Raw genomic sequence first — 10,725 nt, 5'->3', positions numbered from 1 at the left:
CTATGCCAGCTGAGGCCCTTCAGCCTTGGCTGAAGAAGAGTGGGAAGACCCTCAGGGGTCATGAAATGAGAGTATGTGGAAGGCCTGAACTACCTACCTACCCCCCCCCCCCCCGTTTCATTTGGGACACTAAAAATCCAAATCATAGTGCACTGTCTAGGTGGGCTTGGCTGTTGTCTTTTATTTAAAAAGGGGTGTGTGTGTGTGTGTGTGTGTGTGTGTGTGTGTGTGTGTGTGTGTGTGTTCATTCACCATGTGTGTGCAGGTACCCTCAGAGGACACAAAGGAGGGTCAAACCCCAGAACTGGAGTTATGGGTGGTTGTAAACTGCACCCTTGGGTGCCGGAAAGTTGAACTGGGGTCCTATGGAAGAGCATGACGCATTCTTGGACACTAAGCCGTCTCTCCACCCCAGCCTCTCTGGGCTGTCCTGTTGAGCAGTGGATTGGACACTTGTGACAGCCTCCTCACACTGTTAGACAGCCTGTGCCGAGAACCTCCAGCTCGGCGGCGCAACGCTCTGTCCCCGAGCAGTGCCTATGTCTGTGAGGTGTCTCGTGGTCTCACTCTTTTTTTCACGCCTGGCCCACTCTTACCTGCCAGGACTCCAGCCTCTGGACGGAGAGGGAACAAGTTTCCATTGTCATAGGCCACTCAGTTTCCAGTTGGGCCTCTAAGTGGCGGCCACGCCCAGTACAGGGTTGTGCGTACCAGGTCGGCAGGGTGCCTCCTGACACTAGCAAGTGTGGGTTCTTGCTTTCAGTGAAGGCTGAGAAGGAAGAATGCTGACCTCAACCTCTCACTTGAGTGTCCCCACTCTTCACAGACAGGGAAAGAAGTTTGGAGGGGAGGCCTGGAGCCTGGGGCTTGCATCTGGTTGACAAGAGGATGAGAGAAACAGGAGGGGTTGGATACTGAGTCTTGGGGCTTGCTTCTCACGGGACACAAAAGAGATAAGCAGGTAGCAAGCGGGTGAACACTTTTAACTGGTTTGGTAAGTATGAATGTCCTGCTGGTTTATGCAGTGTTCATTTGGGGACATATCTTGTTGGACCTCACGATCACTCGCCTTCCTGGAGTCCGCTGCTGGGCTTCCTCTGCGCTGTTTAGGGAACTGCCTGTTTTGCGTGCACATGCCCACCCTGTTTGTTGTGGGGGACAGTCCCTAACATAGCAGTCAGGCTCTTCTCACATCACGCATTAGCCCGAGCTCCCAGTGGGGGCTCCAGTCCATTCTGAACCTCAGCAGCCTGCCAGGTGGCTATTGACACTCAGAAGGCAGGTGGCTCGCTCCAGGTCACAGCGTATGTGAGTTCCTTTTGCCAGACTCTCAGCACATGGAACAATACCACCACCCCACATACACATAAAACCAGTCGATCCCCTCTGGAAACCCATTCACAGAGATACAGGGTGTGCCACCCCATCTCCTAGGTGTGGTCAAACCCAGCCAGGTTGACAAAAGATGAAACCGTCACATGAGGCTCGGTAGTAGCAGTTGGTGCGTGTGAACTAGTTGGCCCCAGGTAAGCATGTGCCCAGCAAAGCCCCCGGAATTTACCCTTGGGAAGCGCTGAACTGCCTGTCCTGGCCTTCAAACTGCTGACCCGATTGAAGACACTCTGTCCCTGGTGTCTCCTTTATGGGGGCCTGGAGGGCCACACACAGCCTTCCCTGAGCCCAGCCTTCCCTGTGAGTGCTGCGGTGTGGTACACATGCATCACTTCGTTCAAACCACCAAGCTTCCCTCCTGCGTGGCACACTGCAGTCATTTCCCACATGGTAGCTGGGCCATTGGCCATGCTGCCCTCTGCTGTAGGACATTCCTCTTGGCTTCTCTCCACCTGTCCTAGGTCCTTTGTCCCCCAGAGTCCATCACATCTACCAGTGTGCACAGTATGTCCCTTGCCACAGGTGGTGATAGACCCTGACAGCCATGGACAGCTGTGCTCCCTCTTCCTCATCTCAGTGTCATTAAGACACTGAGGTGGCATGAGGCAGAGCTGGCCTGATCCAGTTGTCACATCCCTCTTCCATGGGCCAGGGACCTGCTTCACAGTAGGTCAGAAGTTGGCTGGCCATTGAAGGAGTAGATCTCGCCTCCCAGCAAAGAACATGAGGGCATCCTGTTCCCTCTGCTGAGCTGAGACATGGTTTCCAGAATGAAGAACAAAGGCCACCATACAGAGGAGCTGAGCAGAAAGTGGGCAGGACGGTTCTCAGAATGGTTTCTCTCACGCAGTTAGCCTGCTGCCAACTTCATTGACTTTTGTAAAAAGCTTCCTTACTGTGCAGACACCTTAAAGTCACGGGCGTGCGTGCGTGTACATGTGCATGGGCATGTGTGTGTGCACACGTGTGTGTGTGTGTGTGTGTGTGTGTGTGTGTGTGCCATCAAAGCATCAGAACGCAGTCTTCCATCTTGCCCAGGTGAGCTGTGGACAAAGTGTGCTGTTCTTCCAAGTGGTGACCTTCCAAAAACCATGGCTTGGGGCGGGGGTGGAGCGGGGCATAGGACACAGACTTTCATTCCCCCACCTGAGGAAAGAAAAGCGGTGTGCAAGGTAGGGTGGCAGGGGCTGTCCTCTCTCTGACAAGGACACTGGCAGGACCAGAGAAACAGCCACCGAGAGCCCAGGGGGCGAGGGTTATGCCGAAGACAACTTGCAAGCACCTTAGTAAGTGTATCAGTTGCCAGCTGGGTAAAGTCTCCCTTGGTGAGGGGACCAGCCAGGCAGACTCCTCAGGCCGACTCCTTCCAGTGGGAAGACACTAGCCCCACATCCTGTCAGAAAGTCACTTTCGGCTCTCTGTCCAACCTCAGTTTATCTTTTGTGTGTGTGTGTGTGTGTGTGTGTGTGTGTGTGTGTGTGCACAGGTGGAGGTCAGAGGTCAACCTCAGGTGTCATTCTTCAGTTATTACCCACCTCATTTTTTTTAGATGGGGTTTCTTCGTTGGCCTGGAGCTCATAAGTAGGCTTTTGTGGCTGGCCAGGGAGTCCCAGGGATCCCCCTGTCTCCTCCCTTCTTGTGCTAAGATTGCCAGTGCACCCTATCACACCTGGCCCTTTAAAAAAAAAAAAAAAAAAAAAAAAAAAAAAAAGTGTTCTGGGTATCAAACTCAGATTCTCATGTGTGCACAGCAAGTAATTCACCATCTTGATTATCTCCCAGCCCTAAAAAGTTCGCGTGGCATAGGTTTTCATGTTGTGTGGGATGGACTGAGAGCCACTATGCGATCGATGTCTTATGCTACATTTAACCACTGGGAACAGCCACTACTCCATCGAAGTCCCTCTCACATTCAAGGAGAGATGCCCTTAATGTTGGTCTCCTTCCCCCTTTATTTTCCGAACTTTTTTTACATCTGATTTCACTCACACCGTGTGGGAGCGTGTAAGATGAGAGCAGAGCTGGGGCCCCACCATCCAGGGCATGGCCCTGCATGCAGGCCTCTTCAGCTGCAGACGGTTTCCTGGCTTTGTGGCCTAGTGGCCACTAGGGGGAGCTACAGCCTCACGTGCTGAGCCTTGGGCAGGAACCACTGTGGTCCTGCCCTGAGGAAAGAAGCAGGAACCAGCCCTGTTTATGTCTTGTCCTGGCAAAATGAGGAAGCTACAAAGAGGCTGCACACCTCTGGCATTCAGCCCATGCCTCACAAGGCCCCGCTAAGTGCTAGACACTGGGAAGACTACAGCAAACAAGCCTGTCCCTGCCCTCCCACAGGTTCCGCCCTGGGCAGCTGGGACACGTGTACCCTAGGCGTAAACATGCTGTGTCGAATGCCACGAAGAAAATCAAGATGGGGGGCAGGGGTGCTGCTCCATATAGGAAAATCAGCAGCAGCATCTCTGATGGGAGGACATTTGGTCCTGGGTGGGATGGAGGCAGAGAGGGCTCGGATGGACAGCTGCAAAGATGACGTGCCTGGTAGGGGAATGGTAGTTCATTTTTTCCTCTCCGTTAAGCCCTCAGAGAGCAGGTCAGAGTGATCAGGTCTGAAGAGTATGACGGGTGAGGTCAAAGGAGGGTGGGGCCTCACTGGGGGAGCCCAGGGTTCGAGGCTTGAAGAATGGTTAGGGAAACCATCGGATGTCAGTCAGAGTAATGGCATGCCCTTTGCGAGGGTTTGTGTGGCTGGGGAAGAGTGAGGACCCCTGAGACAGACTAGACCCCAAGCCAGTGGGCTCCAGCCTCCTTGGAGTCATCTTTTCAGGCCTGTTTTCTCTAGAAATCCTTGCCTGACGATGCTTGGCTTGAGCAGTCCTCCCGAGTGTGAGCCCAGCTGTTACTACGAGCACCTCTGCAGTCTGTGGCCTCCCGACTGGCCTCTCTTGTTTTCTTGTCTCTTGGAAAAACACACGCTGAGCTCTTTGTGCACTTGACCCTTGCTCCAGCCCTTCCAGCCCTACGTCCTCTACTGCCACCATCCCGAAGGTCAGTGCACTGAGGCTGCCCCGTGGGAAAGCTCCACACCAGTGGGAGGCTCTGCAACATGGAAGGGAAGGCTGGCCGTCACCAACGCTGCGAGGGACCTCCAGTCTCCGTGTTGCCTTCTCCCTCCGTAGGCTGTGAGACCCAGAATTCTTTCTGTTCCTCTCCTTCCTCCTCCTCCTGCAGATCAGAAAGGTCCTGGCAAAGGGATTAAGATGCGCTCTACAGCTAGCTTGAAAACCAGATGTCAGCAGATGCAGATGTCGGGAGAAGCAGGTGTCTTCTCAGGCCCCCATGATCATGGCATTGGCAGTGGTACTGGGAAGTGAGATGAGGCAGCATTGGGTCAGCTCCTCAGCCCGCACTGAGCAATAAATAGCATCTTGTTTTAATGAGCAGTGGTCCACACTCAGTGACTGTTGCTGATGGAACTGGCCCCATTGGCGTTGGGACGTTATATTTGTCCTACTAAGAAAGGAATGAAAAAACATTTCCTGACCTCGGTGTCCACCCCTTCTGATTGCAGGAAGGCTATCCCAGGCCAAGACTACAGCCCCAGGCGGGACAGGTGAAAATCATGTTACACCCTGGCCCCTGGGTAATTTGCATCTGCCAGGCAGTAGGAAATCTGAGCACTGAGAATGCAAATGAAGCCATGCAGCTTTGCTGCAGGGGAGTTTGAAAATGTTTCTTGATTGCCTTCTGCATACAGTAAGAGATACATCTGAGAGCTTGGGAGATGACTCAGTTGTGCATGCGTGACAACCTGAGTTCAAGCCCCAGAAGCAATGTAAAAAGGCTGGGTGAGTATGGTGGCATGCCCTCCCAGCCCCAGTGATGGGAAGGCAGAGACAGAGGACCCCTGTGGCTTGCTGGCCGGCCAGCCTAGCCTAATTGGTAAGATCCAGGTTCAGTGAGAAAATGTCTCAGAAAGTGAGGCGGACGGTACCTGAAGGGCAGCTGAGGGGTGGCCTCCAAACATTACAAGCCACAGTCTGTAAACACATTCTCATTCTCTCTCTCTCTCTCTCTCTCTCTCTCTCTCTCTCTCTCTCTCTCTCTCTCACACACACACACACACACACACACACACACACACACACACACATTCACACTCACACAGTACATTGGATGTTGACATCTGATTCATAATGCCCTTCTCATGACACAGGATTTCCCCTGGACTGTCTTCTCTGTCTCTCTATTATTTTAGCATGCTTTATCAGATACACACAGCTGATTTTATGACCTGGGTGGAGGGAGTGATTGCAGTCGGGAAAATACCACCCTAGATGGTCAGAGAAGCCGAGATGAGTTTGGAGTGCCTGCCAGTCTGGCTAGGGCGTGGAGAATCAGCTGGATGGAAGGACTGACGCGATGCTTTCTGGCCAGAGATGGAAGCGCTATGTTTTCTAGCTCAGGTTTCCAAGACTAGCTCAGCCTTGACCGAGGTCATGTGTACTCCAAACCTCTAAAGGAATTTCATTTTCTGTTTGTGGTTAGAGTGCCCCGGTTCTACCAGGAAGACTGGGGTTCTGCAGCATCCTGAGCAGAGTGACTGCACATTACCCCCTTTCTCTGAGTGTGGATCTTTATCAGAGTGTATGCCATGACAGCCTTTGAAATTCGAATGAGCTTGCAGAGGAGTTTATTTAACTTGTAAGACTTTGGGCCCTTTCACACCACTGCGGCCTTGGATCCCAGACAGCCCTTCCTTTATAGCCCAGCAACTGGGAGTTTATTTTTCAAATAAAAGTCTGTTTTCCCATAAAACGCTGAAGGTTTTGTGCTGTGTGGGGAAGAATGAACTCCAGCTTTCAAGGCTTCAATTTGGAGTCTCCAAGTCTACAGTTTACATGCCAAGGGCTTCCCCAGGGCTGAAGGGGCCCTGCCCCAGCTTGTCCTGTAGAACAAACATGGGGCAGTGGGGCAGCCTATGTGGATCAATGGGCCATTGTGCCCAAGTACAGAACAGGAGCAGAGGGCTGGGGCTGAACTGGAGTGAGTTTGGTCCTCCAGCCCTGAGGTCTAGATGCCCAGTGGTCACTCTGCAGACTACTTTGCTGACCCTCCGGCACCCTCCTCCAAGGTCACTTTTCACATTCCCCGCCAGGTAGGGTCCTGCAGGAAAGCAGAACCTCTGTGTACTGAAAACAGTCCAGGTTTAAAAGGTTACAATCACGTGGTTCTGTGGTTGTGAGGTGAGGGAGGGCTGAGGTACCCACCGGAGCCTGAGAGGCAACCCAGAGATTAGAAAAACGTGAGAGAGTGGAAAAAGGAGGACAGCGTAGAACGGCCATGAGGTACCCACTGGAGGATGGAACGTGAGCAATGGCCTACCCAAAAGCAATGGGAGCCACGGGGACTGGATCCAAGCCAGACACCTTTACCAAGGTCAGCTCCCACTGAGAAGGACCCAGGCATCTGAGCAAGGAGCAGATGAGAGAGCTCACATAGAACGCAGGGGACACTGAGTAGCTGTGAGGCCGTGTCCCAGGGCCTGGGTTTCAGGGACCCCAGCACTTTTAAGACTAGAGCCTCACCCTTTAGTGTAGTAGCGGCAGGCAGGTTGGTAGTGGGAGGTGGTAGACCCTTCACTGTAAGGAGCCCGAGTCTCAGGTACACCTGGCATGCTTCCTTCTTTGCCTGTGGTCGTGTGTGGTGTATACCTGGGCACCACCTTGGGTCTCCGATGGTGCGCCTTTTGCTGTTAGCTGTCACAGGACTCCATGGTGCCTGGGCATTGGTTCCGACTCTGGAGAGACGGAAAATGGGTGTCGCTGGCCTTCCTGAAGTATGGCCAGAGAAAGAACCTGTGAAAAGGGAGCTCACAGTGTGGGAGGGAAGGGTGCCAGGGAGGAGACCCTAGCACACTTCTTCCCTTGATGGAGATACCTTTGTGAGGAATGTAAGCCAGGGTACAGTGAACAGAGTAAGTATGTCAGGCCACACCCAGCTGGGAGCCAGGCCACCTCTCCTGCAGTCCCCATGGACTGGAGCTCTGCCCTGCTCCCGGAAGGACCCTTCCGGCAGCTGCAAGGGTTGCCTTCTCTCTTCTTTGGGTCTCTGGTCCAATGGCCCGATGCCAGGGTGGCCACAGGAAAAAAGGGCAGTAGGACAAAGTGGGGAAGACTTTAAACACGGGGGGGGGGGGGGCTGCATGAGTGAAGGGAGGAAGCCATATATATGCCACCTAGGAGAAAGATGGTCTGCAGATGGGTACGTGTAAACAGGACACACACACACACACACACACACACACACACACACACACACACACTGTTCACAGGGGCTTGCACCAGCAATCTGAGTGTGTCTTCAGATGCCAGGATCCAGTCCTAGCATGAGTTTTGCTCAATGCCCAGCAAAACTAGATTTACTCTGGCTGGCCTGTTCCCCGGGCACAGCTCCTTCCTTGGAGGCCACAGCTCACCCAGCCTTGGCCAGCCAACCTCCCTGGGACCTGTGCTCACTGGCTACAGCTGGAGCTTTCCAGATCCCAGCAGCTGGCAGATCTGCAGCCTCCTGAAAAACGTGACTCATCCAGCCTGTCCACAAAGAAAGGAAAAGTATGTGTGGCATCCGGGTTTCCTGAAAAGTGTAGCCATCGCATGGCACAGCTATGTGGCCTGGCACCCAGTGAACTCCAGGAGGGCGCCCTCTAGTGGCTGCCATGCACCTGTCCCTGAAGGAGCTAATGTCCCTGCCAGCCCAGACTGGGCTGTGGGTGTTGGGAGTGAATCATGGAGTCTGCCTGAGGGACACTCCTGCTGTACTGGAGACAATAAAAGCCCTTGCTAGTGAGCGTGGCATCTCTGTCCTCATCTTTTTAGTGCTTGACCCTTCTCACACTCCATTTTGAGACAAGGTTCTTACATATCCCTCCTACTCACTTTCTACCTGAGGATGGCCTTGAACTTTCATCAAGTACTGGGTTACAGGTGGTGTATGTGGTGCTTAGGGCTGAGGCCAGGGCTTCATGCACATTAGACAAACACTGTCCTAGCTTCTTTCAGTTCCTTTTTAAAACTAACATTCTATTTTGAAAATTTCAAACTTACAAAAAAATAATAATAAAAGGGTGGACAGAGAAAGATTCCTGACATCATTCTGGCCTCCACATATGTGCACACACAGGTGCATATGCACCTGAATGCATGTGCAACCCACAGGGAAACACACACACACACACACACACACACACACACACACACACACAACATTAAAACATTTTTAAACAGTCTAAAGGGGTCTCTTGTGCTTTTTACCTAATTCACAAAGATAACATCCTTCCAAGTTTGCTTAGATCTGACATGTCTGTCTGTCTCTTCCCTCTGCTCCCCATGCAGTGCTTGTTTGTATAGACTCAGAGTGACTGAGAGTAAGTTACAGGTACAACATCCGCTAACCCAGTGGTCCTCACCTTCCTGATGCTGCCACCCTTTAATATAATTCCTCATGGTGTGATGACCCCCAACCCTAAAATTTCATTGTTATTTCATAACTGCAATTTTGCTAGCATTAGGAATTGTAATGTAAATATCTGCTGTGCGGATATCTGATATGTGACCCCAGGGGTCTCCACCCACAGGCTGCAAACCACCACCTAGCCCCTTCAGGCCTTAGGAAAATAAGGTGTTTCCGCCACAGTATAACCATCAAGTTCAGGAAACTGATGTCAACCGAGAGTGATTAGCTGCACTTCAGGCTTTGTTTGCATGCAGCAAATTGTCCTAATGACATCCTTTTTGGAAGCACCCCAGACATGACCGAGTCTGTGGCCCTGTCTCTCCTGTCCCTCTGGTCCCCACAGTCTCGTCTCCCATGACCTCAGCACTTGCCCACGGCCCCAGGTCCCAGGCCAGCCATTGTGTGGCTGCCCTTACTCTGGATGTGTCCCAGCACTTCCTCATGAGCAGGTTCGGGGTTAGCTGTTGGCAGGCAAGCCACAGGCCTGCTTCCTTGTGCCTGGGCCTCACAGCAGGGAGCCCGTGACTGTGCCCTGTGCCAGCACCTTCCTAGTGATAGGAGCCCTGTGACTAGCCAGGCTGTCTGCACAGTGAGGCGCTCCACTTTGATAAAATACTCATTTCCCTTTGGGGTCAGTCGGCACTGTGGGGCAGCTTCTCAGAATATTATGTAAACAACCTTTCTCATCCAACTTTGACTTCCAACTTTAAGCAGCAATCGGTGAGTCTTGCCTAAATGATGACTGTAATGGGTGCCAAAGAGTGATAGTGTAATTCATCACTAATTCTCTGCATTTTCTCGGGAAAAGAGCTACCGTCTTTCCTGTCTGTGTGTCTGTGTCTGGACTCGTGCATTGGTATTTAGTTAGTGAGTTAAAATTCTCCACTGTCATATTCTGGTGTTCAAAAGCTCTGAGACTTGTCCAGTTGGAGCCTCGTCAAGTGTTCCCTTGTGTCTTTTGACTGTCCCCATAATTGTAAGCACTGTCTGACTTTCTGGCTTATCTTACACTTCCCATCCCAGCTCTGGAATGAGCCCCTTCTCCAAGTAATGTTTTTGCCATTTCATCACTGTCGGTGGCAAACAGGACTTAGAAATAGGACCTTGGCCCTGGGAAAGCTCCCTGCTGCTGGGCTGCCATTACTTCTAGGGCCTCTCAGCAGACCAATTGCGGACAATGTAGTTTGTGTAACTAGGGGAATAATTGAATAAAGACACAGCAGAATACTATGTAGCTGTAAAAAGTATACTGTTGTGGGTAGCCATTCCAGCTTTGACCTGGAAGTTCCAACCCCGCATTGAGGCTTCGGCAATGGTCACTCCTTACAAGGTGGGGCTGAGAGAGGACGTTGAAGACCGGAGTTCCGGATGCCTGGGCTCTCTTGGTTCTAGGACCCTGGACACTGGAGGTAGACTGAGCAGAGTTCTCCAGAGAACACCGCCAGACTGGGCCATACCTTTCCCAGACCCTGCAACGTACGTATCCCTTCATTTGTAAGTTACGCCACTAAATAAACCTCCCTTTTAACTACATGGAGTGGCCTTAGTAATTTCACCAATAGTATACCACTGAAATAAGATAGCCAAAGATATGGGAACAGATAGCATATCAGAAGATAAGAGGATTGCTACAGCACAGGCATGTCACCACTACTAGAAACACAGATAAGGGAGAATTTGTACTCACGCATTCCCCCAGCACTTGTGGAATTTCTTTTGTGGTTAAATGCATATATTATATAACACAGTGCCTGTGCAGTTGAAAAATATACAGTAGAGTATATTAAGTACATTCCCAGCATTGTCCAGTTACCTCTCAAG

The sequence above is a fragment of the Onychomys torridus genome, chromosome 3, assembly GCF_903995425.1.
Source record: "Onychomys torridus chromosome 3, mOncTor1.1, whole genome shotgun sequence".
Taxonomy (NCBI): Eukaryota; Metazoa; Chordata; class Mammalia; order Rodentia; family Cricetidae; genus Onychomys; species Onychomys torridus.
The sequence above is the reverse complement of the archived record's forward strand: the minus strand, read 5'-3'. Positions refer to the sequence as shown.